The sequence below is a fragment of the Ovis aries genome, chromosome 7 (genome assembly GCF_016772045.2).
Source record: "Ovis aries strain OAR_USU_Benz2616 breed Rambouillet chromosome 7, ARS-UI_Ramb_v3.0, whole genome shotgun sequence".
Classification (NCBI taxonomy): Eukaryota; Metazoa; Chordata; class Mammalia; order Artiodactyla; family Bovidae; genus Ovis; species Ovis aries.
In genome coordinates this window covers 69,548,913-69,562,477 of record NC_056060.1, presented here as the reverse complement: position 1 = coordinate 69,562,477, position 13,565 = coordinate 69,548,913, and the positions used below count along the sequence as shown (strand labels likewise).

At 40.3% G+C, this 13,565-nt stretch overlaps 1 protein-coding gene across 5 annotated transcripts in view; it reads right to left on the bottom strand.

The window, feature by feature from the left end:
• The window catches only part of DAAM1 (dishevelled associated activator of morphogenesis 1), a 183,972-nt gene that overhangs the window by 151,483 nt on the left and 18,924 nt on the right, over positions 1–13,565 (bottom strand). Inside the window, exons 1-2 of one of the 5 annotated variants that reach the window (XM_012181748.5) lie at positions 5,423–13,565; positions 1–4,513 (exon numbers count right to left, since the gene is read on the bottom strand). The exon at positions 1–4,513 is cut by the window's left edge and continues 19,642 nt beyond it; the exon at positions 5,423–13,565 is cut by the window's right edge and continues 18,924 nt beyond it. The exons of 3 other annotated variants lie outside the window; for them this stretch is intronic. The gene's annotated coding sequence lies outside the window, so the exon portion shown is untranslated. One more of the 5 variants, XM_012181749.5, reaches the window with a different exon arrangement.

Genomic DNA, 13,565 nt, shown 5'->3' with positions numbered 1-13,565 from the left:
GGGAGCACCCTGGTCCTTGTTCTCTGCTGTCCTCTGGAACAACCAAGAGCGCAAAGAATGCTTCTCACAGCATATCAAGAAGCAGCTTTCTATTTTCTCCTTTGTGGAGGGTCAATCATTCTTCGTCTTTTGTTATGTTTCACACCTGTTTATAAACAGCCACATACAGCTGGTCGCTACCCTACTGGACATCATACAACATGCTTATTTAGAAGAAAATCAGATCTCAGACTTCCACTGGTACCTCCAGTTATAAGCCACAATGATACAGTCAGAATCCCATAAAGGTGAAAAATGTCACAAAGAGATAAAAGGATGATGTTTTGTGGATAAGTTGTAAGGCAGATAAATCCACTACCCTGCTAAAGATGAAAGTAACTGTATGAAGTGTTATGGTGGCTGATGGTTGATCAATCCTTACTGCCTTAAAAATTGGTCAGATACATTCACAGGGAGCTCGTCCTGAGGCCTGGCATGTCACACAGGCTGCCTCTCTGGGTCTACTGTGTTTAGTAACAAAAAAAGGCATATATATGGATTAAGAAGAACTCAGTTCTCCACCCCTACCTGCATGAGAAACAGCGTTTTTCAGATAGTTCTCTTTATCCCAAGACCAGGTCAAACACAATGTCAGATGAACAAATGTATAGCAAAGGTCTGTTTTAAAAATTCTTTTAACTGCTGGGGAACTGATTTGGGAAAGGCATTATGAACTCTCAGTCTAGTCAAAGTATGGGCTGGTCAAAAAAAAGTCAAAAGAAATATATATATATATATATATATATTTTTAGAATTCAACTCTTTATAGCTCCAGTTGAAGCCATTAAGCCAGATACATTAATTACTACAGAAATTACAAAATGGGCTAGCCAACAGATAATACATCAACAGTTATTTTTACATTAAAATATTCTAAGGCTTCATGGAGATGTGAAATTGACCCTTGAAATGAATGTAGTTTAAAACAACATTTTTTGCCCATCAATGACATATAGGCTTAATAAAATGGGTAGACAGTTTGCATGGGGTACAGTCAATAGAAAGAAAGATAGCACTAAGTCATGTCTGACTCTTGCAACCCCATGAACTCTAGCCCAACAGGCTCCTCTGTCTATGGGATTTTCCAGGCAAGAATACTGGAGTGGGTAGCCATTTCCTTCTCCAGGGGAACTTCCCACCCCAGGAATTGAACCCAGGTCTCCCACATTGCAGGCAGATGCTTTAGCGACTGAGCTATGCAGGAAGCCCATAATCAATAGACAGCTGTTCAAAATCATATACCCACACATATACATAGACACATACAACCCAATCTCATTTTAATGGAAACAAGATACTGATTTGACAGAGGTAATACAGGTCGTTGGAAGAACGTGCCTGAGATGGACAATTTTTACTGGAGAGGAGAAAGGAACATGGGGTCCTGTCCTGATGTGAGCAAGGCACTTCAGGGAGGGACTCTGGGAAGTCAAAGGAGGTTTGGCTAGAGAGTGAACGATCAAGGAGGAGAGGCCTTAGAGACAACACTTACCTGCTAGACACTACCTATGTGAAGTGACCCCCACCCACAAGGAGAGTGAAAGGTACACAGTTAGGGTGTCAGTGAAAACCTGGAGGGAATCTACCCTTGTAACCATCATGCATAAGTTCTGCTCTGCAAGAAGATAAATGTGGGAGATGGGATGGGTAGCTATTATTTGAAGCCTGTGCCCCCCCTCAACTAGATTCCTATTTGAGTTACTTGAATAAAGGAAATACATCCTTTTCTGGGGGAAAAAAATAGGGGGAATGTGAGAAAGGTAGTCATAAGGGGCGAGTCTTCTCTGTTACAGTTTGGTTTCAGCAGGCAAAATAATCTGGTTGCTTCCTATCAATATATGACCAAAAGTAACCAACAGTGGCCAGAAGACCATGGGAGCTGTCAGATCTATGTACCAGAATTTAGAGATAGTATTCCTTGGTATTCCCTTGCCTGCCTACTCCCCAAGTCTGCCACATGGGGCAAAGGAGCTGGGATCCTGTCTTTGGCTGGTATACTGGGCCATTTTCAAGATCTTCAGACTTACCTGTTCACTGCCCTGGTGGATTATGGAAGGTCTTGTTATCCTGAGCTCAGACAAGGCAAATGCAAACACCACTGCCTGGTGCAGGCCAGTAACAACCCGGAGAGGCTGCAGCTGACAGAAAGCACAGTCGGGGGCAGGCCTTCCAGGGGCCCAGGCCAGTGGACTAGCATCCAGTCATCACTTCTTTTCCAAATATTGATTCAACAAACCTTGACTCAGCTCTTGTGTGACACTCTGGTGGAGAACAGTACAGAGGAAGCACCAAGATCAAACATTTTATAGACTATTCTGGGCACAGACCAAGTACATGTTCTCGTGGAATTGTTAATAACTCAGGGGTCCTTTATGTTCGTTTGAACCTTCCATGTCTGGTGAGGAAAAGACATATTTCTTTTCTTCTCCTCAGAGGGAATAAAAGCAGCAAAGTAAAATTCCTGGTAATGTCATATCCAGTCAAACAGGAAGGTTTGTAGGCTCTGGGCAGAAAGGTTTCCAGAACTACACTCCGCCAATCTGAAATTAATTTATTTGATTTTTATTGGTTTCATTTCCTCCAATGTTACTAGTCAGCTCCCTACTCCCAGGGCCCCCAAGACAAGAGGAAACATTTAGTAAACACAACAAAAACACGGTGTTTAAGAAACACCTGAGGTGTGAAAAACTGGAACCTTCATTCACTGCTGGTGGGAATATAAAATGGTATAGCCACTCGGAAAATAGTTTGGCAGTTCCTCAAAATACAAGCATAGACTCTCCATATGACCCAGCGATTCCATACTTAGGTATTTACCCAAGAGAACTAAAAACATATGTTCACACAAAACTGTGTACATGAATGCTGACAGAAACATTATTCGTAACAACCACAGAATGAAAACAGTCTAAATGGCCACGAATAAACAAAATGTGGTGTATCCATAAAATGGACTATTATTTGGTAACAAAAAAGGAGTAATGATATAGGCTATGACGTGAATGAAGTCTTAAAAAACATTAAAATGAAAGATGCCAGTCACACAAAGTCAGATACTGTATGACCTCATTTAAATGTCCAGAACAAGACAATCCATACAGACAGAAAGCAAATCCATGGCTTTCTGGGATGAAGATGGCAGGGACGGGGCAAGGGCTAGAGAGGGTACACAAATAACTGCTGATGCCTCTGGAGTCCCTTTTTGGAGAGTCGAAAATTTTCTAAACTAGGATTAGATTGTGGTGATGGTTATACTACTCTGTGGATAAATAATGAACTGTGGAAAAAACCAATTAACTGTACTCTAAAAGAGATGGTGTAAATATGTGAAATGTATCTCAGTAAAACTGAGGAAAGAAAGGAGGGACGGAGGCAAGGAAGGAATGAAAGATATTAGATCTGAAATGAAATGTCTTACCTGGAATGGTAATTCTTCCTCTCAGGGTATTTTTAACTTTTGACTCTTGCCATAACCTTAGTCTCCTAAGGAAGGAGAAGGAGCAGGAAGAGGACGACGAGAAGGAGAGGAAGAGAGAGGCAGAGGGGGAATAGAATGGGAGGAGAGGAGAAGAGAAAAACATCTCCTGCTTTCCCCATCAGTAATATCTTACAAAACTATGACACATTATCAAACCCAGGAAATTGACACTGACACAGTGCATTCACAGATATTACTCATTTCTAGGGATGCCTTTAAAAAACAGCTCCTGGATAACAATCCTTGACGTTTCATTCCTACTCGAAACAGCAGTCACTCTGTTGTGATTACAACAAGCTAATCAATAATTCCAGTGACGCAGATACGCGCAGTGGATATCTTAACACTTCTGAGATTCCAATTTGCCTTGGGAAGAAAATGAAGTTACCATTAGTGAACTGTCTCCACCAAAGCACATTAACTTTGTATAAATCTCGAGGGCCCTTCAAATCCATCATGTTGCTCATCAAACTCCTTCCCACCTCACAAAGGAAACTGGTAAGCTTCTAGAACATTGCTGATGAGCTATGATAACTAAAGTTCCTCTACACAGTCTTCCCTTAGGCAGTTCAAGAACTTGCAGTTAGCCATCCTAACTTATTCTGAAAGAAAACAGACTTGCTAAATGGCTGATAGATGAGAAGGACATATCTCCTGTTAAAGACAGCAGATAGCTTCAGTTTTCTGACCTACGAGGCTTTCACTGTTTGTTTCCTTCCTCCTTCCTTTTATTTCCTAACTCTGAACTTTACTGTCGTTCTTTAGTCACTCAGTGACGTCTGACTCTTTGCAACCCCAAGGACTATAGCCCACCAGGCTCCTCTGTCCATGGATTTTCCAGGCAAGAACACTGGAGTGAAGTCCCATTTCCTTTTCCAGTGCATCTTCCCAACCCAGGAATCAAACCCACATCTCCTGCACTGCAGGCGGATTCTTTACCACAGAGTCACCGTGAGAGGGTCCGGAGAGAGCCATTTCAGTTTCTCAGTATCAGATCTGTTTAAACATATGGGAAGAGAGGAGGGTGAAACTACTAACTGAAGTGAAATGGTCGGCTTTGCCACAGTTACCAGAAAAGCAACTCTGCTCAGGAGATGACCTTCCCAAGGAGGGCGAGGCAGCGAGCTGCCCATCAGGAGTCTGCGGGAGCAGCCAAGCTACAAGAGTCTGAAGGCAAACACTGAACACCCCCCACAGGCATGGGACTAGGATTCACTCAGTGCCCTCTACAAAGCGTCACCAGACACGTGTTCCAGAAATTCTAGATCACCTGCAGCCTCAAATGGGTAAGGTAAACTGAGCTAGTTGCCAAATTCAGACTTAAATAGAAGAAAGTAGGGAAAGCCACTAGACCATTCAGGTATGACCTAAGTCAAATCCCTTATGATTGATTATACAGTGGAAGTGAGAAATAGATTTAAGGGCCTAGATCTGATAGGCAGAATGCCTGATGAACTATGGATGGAGGTTCGTGACACAGTACAGGAGACAGGGATCAAGACCATCCCCATGGAAAAGAAATGCAAAGAAGCTAAATGGCTGCCTGAGAAGGCCTTACAAATAGCTGTAAAAAGAAGAGAAGCAAAAAGCAAAGGAGAAAAGGAAAGATATACCCATATGAATGCAGAGTTCCAAAGAAGAGCAAGGAGAGATAAGAAAGCCTTCCTCAGCGATCAATGCAAAGAAGTAGAGGAAAACAACAGAATGGGAAAGACTAGAGATCTCTTCAAGAAAATTAGAGATACCAAGGGAACATTTCATGCAAAGATGGGCTCGATAAAGGACAGAAATGGTATGGACCTAACAGAAGCAGAAGATATTCAGAAGAGGGGGCAAGAATACACAAAAGAACTGTACAAAAAAGATCTTCACAACCCAGATAATCATGATGGTTTGATCACTCACCTAGTGCCAGACATCCTGGAATGCAAAATCAAGTGGGCCTTAGGAAGCATCACTACAAACAAAGCTAGTGGAGGTGATGGAATTCCAGTTGAGCTATTTCAAATCCTAAAAGATGATGCTGTGAAAGTGCTGCACTCAATATGCCAGCAAATTTGGAAAACTCAGCAGTGGCCACAGGACTGAAAAAGGTCAGTTTTCATTTCAGTCCCAAAGAAAGGTAATGCCAAAGAATGCTCAAACTACCGCACAATTGCACTCATCTCACATGCTAGTAAAGTAATGCTCAAAATTCTCCAAGCTAAGCTTCAGCAATATGAGAACCATGAACTTCCAGATGTTCAAGCTACTTTTAGAAAAGGCAGAGGAACCAGAGATCAAATTGCCAACATCCGCTGGATCATGGAAAAAGCAAGAGAGTTCAAAAAAACATATGCCTTTATTGACTACGCCAGAGCCTTTGACTGTGTGGATCACAATAAACTGTGGAAAATTCTGAAAGAAATGGGAATACCAGATCACCTAACCTGCCTCTTGAGAAACCTGTATGCACGTCAGGAAGCAACAGTTAGAACTGGACATGGAACAACAGACTGGTTCCAAATCGGGAAAGGAGTACGTCAAGGCGGTATACTGTCACCCTGCATATTTAACTTCTATGCAGAGTACATAATGAGAAACGCTAAGCTGGAAGAAGCACAAGCTGGAATCAAGATTGCCGGGAGAAATATCAATAACCTCAGATATGCAGAAGACACTATGCTTATGGCAGAAAGTAAAGAGGAGCTAAAGAGCCTCTTGATGAAAATGAAAGACGAGAGTGAAAAAGTTGGCTTAAAGCTCAACATTCAGAAAACTAAGATCACGGCATCCAGTCCCATGACTTCATGGCAAATGGAGAAACAGTGAAAACAGTGGCAGACTTTATTCTTTGGGTCTCCAAAGTCACTGCAAATGGTGATTGCAGCCATGAAATTAAAAGACGCTTACTCCTTGGAATGAAAGCTATGACCAACCTAAAATGCAGAGATATTACTTTGCCAACAAAGGTCCGTCTAGTCAAAGCTATGGTTTTTCCAATAGTCATGTATGGATGTGACAGCTGGACCATAATGAAAGCTGAGCGCCAAAGAATTGATGCATTTGAACTGTGGTGTTGGAGAAGACTCTTGAGAGTCCCTTGGACTGCAAGGAGATCCAACCAGTCCATTCTAAAGGAGATCAGTCCTGGGTGTTCACTGGAAGGACTGATGTTGAAGCTGAAACTCCAATACTTTGGCCACCTCATGAGAAGTGTTGACTCATTGGAAAAGACTGATGCTGGGAGAGATTGGGGGCAAGAGGAAAAGGGGACGACAGAGGATGAGGTGGCTGGATGGCATCACCAACTCAAAGGACATGAGTTTGAGTAAACTCCGGGAGTTGGTGATGGGACATGAAGGCCTGGTGTGCTGCAGTCCATGGGGTTGCAAAGAGTCAGACATGACTGAGCAGCTGAACTGAACTGAAACTGAGGTAAGCAAGTCCTAAAAACCAAGGAGTTTTACAGGGACATTTGAGGCAAAAAGAAAAAGATAGCCCAAACAAGGTATGTTAAGTATCCTTTTGGCCAATATCTTGATGGCATGTTGATTTGTCCTGATAGACAGGAAATCTAGGAAAGCGACAAGAGAGTCTGCTTAGACAACAGTTAAATTCAGGACAAGGTAAATCATGCCACATGGGGAAGGGGCACAACACAGGGAAAAAGAGAAGAGAAACTGTCTTCTGCCTAGAGCATCACTTGTTACTGTTTCAAATAAAATTAAGCTTTAAAAAAAGCTTCACCATCCCTCCACCCACCCCAAACTAACAAATACATACACCACATAACCTTTTATTCAGGGTGGAAACAGATTTCAGGCCCCTGGTAACACGGTAAACAATTTTTCTTTCCACTTAAGTATGTGCACTCAGAGCTGGCAGTGGTGTCCGCTTACCTCCTCCACCGCCTCCTTCACAGGACAAGGGGATGAAGAAAGAGTGGCCTGGCTCCAGTTTTAACCAACAGGATAACCTCGAAATACTGTGTGAAATGGGCATGCAGGATTATCAGTCCTTTTCAATTTTAAAAAGATGTGAAACCCATTATCTGAATGATATCTCATGGAGAGTCCCAATATCCAGAAGAGTCTGAAGCAGACAGGCTGGTTACAGCTGGAAGGGGTGTAAGGCAGTAGGGTGGGGGTGGAGGGTATCTCTTGAGGCACCTCCTGGAAATGGGACTCCACAGCATACAGAATGGAAACCACTGAAGAGGTCACTTAAAACAAAAATTAAATCCTATTTAACTTAAACTAAAACTAAGAAAAAAAGACAAAATAGTATAGAATAATGATTTTTAATGCCTAACTCTTGGGGGTAGGGATTGTGGGCAGTAGGTGGAGGGTGGGAATTACCACAAGGAGCCTTTCATTCATAAGCATGTAAATGTTTTGTATATATATGCATGCCCATTTCTCCAAATGGATTTATATATTGTGATTAATGAAACTGAAATTCATTGATGGTGTCATTGAATTGTCATGTGGTAATCTATAATTATCTTAATTAAAAAGAAATCATTATATTGGAAACCACTGCTAAAAAGAAAGCAACAACATTCCACTTGAATTAAACAATACAAGTAAATTTCCTTTAAAAATTTTACAGTGGCCCTTTTTTAAAGATTCAGCTGCGTACAATGCCAAACTCGTTAGAATTTCTTGCCTATTAGCTGTAGCTATTAGAATGTTGCTTTGAGATGGATTCTGAAGCCATGTCCAGGCTGCGTAGGAAAGAAATGTCACATTAGATAAGCACTGGATAAACACTCTCCGCCATAATTGTGGACAGTGAGGAAGTAGGGGAAGGGATGTGTATTTGACATCTGGGGCTGTCAGATAACCATCTAGGATGTGATGGTAGTGGAGACTTGAGTTCTAACCCTGATTCTGTCATTACACTAAATTTATTAGTATGCAAATTACTCATTCCGGGGTTCAGTTTTGCCAGATCCTGACTTGTGGTGCAGGACACTCAGGGTCAACTCAGATAGTGAATGTTGCACGCCTTTCAAAGCCACTGGAGACAAATCTGTCACAGAAATGGTGAGCTAACCCAAACCTCTGCGTTTCATATATCTGAAATCGAAGGATACTGAAACCCAAGAGACTGTCAGCCAAAGTGACAGAGTGGACAGCAGGCTAAAGAACTGCATTCCCTCACTAGAGAGTTTTGTATAACGTGAGCCATAATGTATGGTTTGAAATTTTGACTTAAGATTTGTATTAGTTCTCTTTGGGACAGTTGATAATTTCAAGGTTTTCTGTCTGAGATTATTTTTAAAACTTCTCACTTCAAAAAAGTTCATGCCACCAACTAGATGATTATACCTAAAAAAAAAAAAAAATTACAGCATTACTGTTATAACATGGACCTACACTTTGTCACTTAGGTACTAAACACTAGGAATTAAAACTTTCTTCAACAGAGCAAGACAGTAAATATATTTGAAAATCTAAGTAAACACAAACCAAATAACAACTGTTTGCCAATCTCAGTAGAAAATTAATGACAGTATCTGTTAAAGTTTGACCCACTTAGGAGTAGCCTCTTTTAAAAAATGAAACCTACATAGAAAGTTACAAAATGTGAGTCCATCAATTATACAGTCCATCCAAAAATTTTATAAGAGGAATTAACAGGAAATGGCTGAATCAGAAGATAACAGAGTAATCTTTTATATTTTAAATCATTTTTTGGGAATTCATAAAATATGGAACTCTTTATCATTAACTAGAAAAATATATTTGAATAATTTTAGCCTAGGATTTTACCAGGCAAAGACTAAAAGACTATAAACTCTATTCTGTTTCATATTAAAGATTTTTCACAAGATTTTACCATTGCAAATCAATGAAATATTATAGAAAATTAAAGCAAAACATCTCAAGGTCCATTTACATTAGAGGTGCCATTTGTCCACAGAATGTGGGAATGCAGTGTCTGATTCTTTACTCAGAAAGGCATTTGGTACTCCCGGAAATCCTGTTCATCAGTCAATTTATAATGAATCAAGTGAAAGTGAAAGTCGCTGTCGTGTCTGACTCTTTACAACCCATGGACTATACACAGTCCATGGAATTCTTCATGCCAGGATACTGGAGTGGGTAGCCTTTCCCTTCACCAGAGGATCTTCCCAACCCAGGGATCAGAACCCAAGTCTCCCACATTGCAAGTGGATTCTTTACCAGCAGAGCCACAAAGGAAGTCCAAGAATACTGGAGTGGGTAGCTGAGCCCTTCTCCAAGGGATCTTCCCCACCCAGGAATCAAACTGGGGTTTCCTATATAGAAGGCGGATTCTTTACCAACGGAGATACCAGGGAAGGCCTCACCACTTGTGATCTGAATGGTGCCTGCTGCTGCTAAGTCGCTTCAGTCGTGTCCGAATCTGTGCGACCCCATAGATGGCAGCCCACCAGGCTCCCCCGTCCCTGGGATTCTGCAGGCAAGAACACTGGAGTAGGTTGCCATTTCCTTTTCCAATGCATGAAAGTGAAAAGTCAAAGTGAAGTCACTCAGTCGTGTCTGACTCTTCGCGACCCCATGGACTGCAGCCTGCCAGGCTCCTCCGCCCATGGGATTTTCCAGGCAAGACTACTGGAATGGTGCCTAGGAACTAATAGATCAGCTGGGGAGAAATATCTTTTTCTAGGCTAGGAAGACATGAATTGATGACTCAGAAAGAAGAATGCAGAAGTGACCTTCTCCCCTGGATCGTGGTCCTTATTCCAGAGAATACTTTCATAATAACTTCTCCACCCGGCTTCCCACGTGGCACTAGCAGCAAAGAACCCACCTGCCAATGAAGAGATGCAGGTTTGATTCCTGGGTCAGGAAGATCCCCCAGAGTAGGAAATGGCAACCCATTCCAGTATTCTAGCCTGGAGAATCCCATGGACAGAGGAGCTGGGTGGGCTATTGTGGTCCGTAGGGTCACAGTCGGACATGACTGAAGCAACCTCTCCACCACTGGATCAAACTGTGTCCCCCAAACACACAAGGACTATCTGCCAATGCCTTACCAGAAAGTTCCACATTTTGCATTTTGTTTGTTACTTCTTGAACAAGGACAGCCAGCCATAGTGTCTCAAAGTAGAGTTCCAGAAAAAATGTCAACAGAAACATGATAATTCTGAATAAAGTGGTCTTCTCTAAAGCATGCTGGAATACACTGCCTTATATTCTATTATGGGTTGCCATAACTATCTAAAATTAATTTCAAAACACAAACCTCTCTCTCAATGCTTGGAAGATTTGTTGGTTTTTGTTCTTTCTGTTTAAATTAGAACAAACCTGAAGAGCTTAAAGTAGGAGAAAAATTACATCCCCACAATATTGATTTATGATATATTGACACAAAGACAATCAGACTGTGATGAGTACAGCATTATCATAATATTAGTACTGCATAGGCAATGCCTTAAAAGTTTTAGCTAAGTACTTGAGTATCTGCTTTGAGATACCATTTATAAACAAAAAGAACTGGGTATAACATTTCCTTTATCATATAAACCATTCTAATATAAACTTCTGCCTCTTTCTTCATAATATTTGGATTATTTCATTGTTCTACCTCCTATTTTTCCAAACATCTTCAGTCCAATGGAAAAAACCACTTATCATCTCCCTGTTCTCTCTGCCTCCAGAAAAACCTGTAGCAGTCTCGCTATCAGCAGAAAAATCACTTAAAGTAAGAAACCACTGAGCCAAAAGTTCCAGGAAATGCCAATTGGCCATAAGATGGCAGGAGTTGACCTAAGGTTTCCCTCCAGATAATGAGGAAAAGGCTCGTTAACATAATTAATTATGCAAATCTGTAGCCAGAGACCCTTAAAGTCATTTTAAAATGTGCCTGCAAACCTCATAACTTTTCCGCTAAGAGGTTCCATGACTATTTATACATTTGTGAAAAGTCTGGTAACTTCATATTTGCATTGCTAATTAATCTCTTTTATGATCCACTCAAAACACTGGGATTCAAATAAATAAACGGGCAAATAACCATTTGAGAAAGGAAAAATACAAATAGCCTAGAGAAACGGTTCTATTTTAACAAATTTTGGGGCTTCCCTGGTGGCTCAGACAGTAAAGAATCTGCCTGCAAAGCAGGAGACCTGGGTTCAATCTCTGGGTCAGGAAAATCCCCTGGAGAAGGGAACAGCTACCTACTCCAGTTATTCTTGCCTGGAGAACTCCACGGAAAGAGGAGCCTGACAGGTTACAGTCCATGGAGTAGCAAAAGAGTCGGACACAACTGAGCGACTAATAAATTTTGAAATATAAATTAAAACACAATGTGATAGCATTTATCAGTTGTTGAATCACAGATAATTGTAAGATAATAACATTTACACCACAGACATGAAATGAAAGAAGTTTTAGTGTCAACTGATTCATTGTCAACTGGCAAAACATTTCTTGAGAACAATTTTGCAGTACTTAACAAAAAATTTTAAAATTATACACATTTTGATCCATTTATTTCATTTCTAATAAATATATTCAAAGAAAATAGTGTGAAAAAGAAAAAAGATGTTCATAACAGCTTTTAGTGGGAAATATTAGGAAAATGATTACCCTATACTGCACATAAAATGGAAATAAATACTGTCATCTAAGTTTATTAGATGAATAAATTCATTCATTTGAATATTCATTGGAAGGACTGATGCTGAAGCTCTAATACTTTGGCCACCTGATGCGAAGAGCTGACTCATTGGAAAAGATCCTGATGCTGGGAAAGATCAAAGGCAGGAGGAGAAGGGGACGACAGAGGATGGGATGTCTGGACGGCATCACCGACTCAATGGACATGAGTTTGAGCAAGCTCCAGGAGACAGTGATAGAGAAGTCTGGTGTGCTGCAGTCCATGGGGCTGCAAAGAATTGTACAGAACTGAGTGACTGAACAATAACAAAGTTTATTAAAAGTTTTAATAATCTCTCATTTATTAGGATGGCTATGCAAAAAAACATATTGCAAAGATGTGCACTTTTGTTGGTGGGAATGTAAAATGGTAGAGCTCCTACAGAAGAGAATATGACAGTTTCTCAAAACACTAAAAACAACTACCATATGATTCAGGCTCTGGTTATATCCCACCTTTCGGTATATATTCAAAAAAACTGAAAGCATGGTTTCAAACTGATACTTGCACACCATGTTCACAGCAACATTATTTACAACAGCCAAAAGTTGGAAGCAACCCAAATGTCCACCAATGGGACAAATGGATAAACAAAATGTGGTATATAGATGCCCTGAAGTATCACACAGCTTTAAAGGAGGACATCTAGCCAGATGCTACAAAATGGGAGAAGCTTGAGGACCTTATGCTAAGTGAAGTAAGTCAGCCATAAGAAAACAAATACTGTGATTCCACTTATACAAGGCATCTAAAGTAGTCAACTCATAGACAAAAGAGTATAGAATGATGGTTACCAGGGGCTAGGGGAGAGGCAAGGCAGAATTGTTTAATTGGTATAGAGTTGCAGTTCTACAAGATGAAAAAGTTCTGGAGATCTGTTCCATAACAATGTAAATATACTGTAAATATACTGAACACTACTAAACTGTGGGTTTTTAAAATGGTTAAGATCGCTTCTTGGCCTTTTGGCTAAGAGCAAGTGTAAAAATGGTTAAGAAGGTAAATTTCATATGTGTTTTCTACCACAATAAAAAATAAAAAATGAGAAATGCTTTGACAACATTTAGTTGGAAGAAGAATGCAAAACAGGACATATAATATATAATCAAAAATATTTTTAAAACTACATAAAGATACTTTCCCATAATGTTAACATTACTTGCCTTTATAAGATTTTTTTTATTACTTTCCTATATTTTCTCATTTTTCACATGGTAACCTATATTAAAATTTTTAACCTGTATTAATTTTACAATCAAAAAATAACCTTTGACTTAATAGTTTGGAATAGCCTTGAAAATTCCCCCTGCTGTAAAGGACATTTGTCAAAGAAGGGACTCCTGTTCAGAAAAAAAATCAAAATTCAGAAATGGTCAAAAGAGATTACTGCATTATCTTTTCAGTGGAGTGTCAT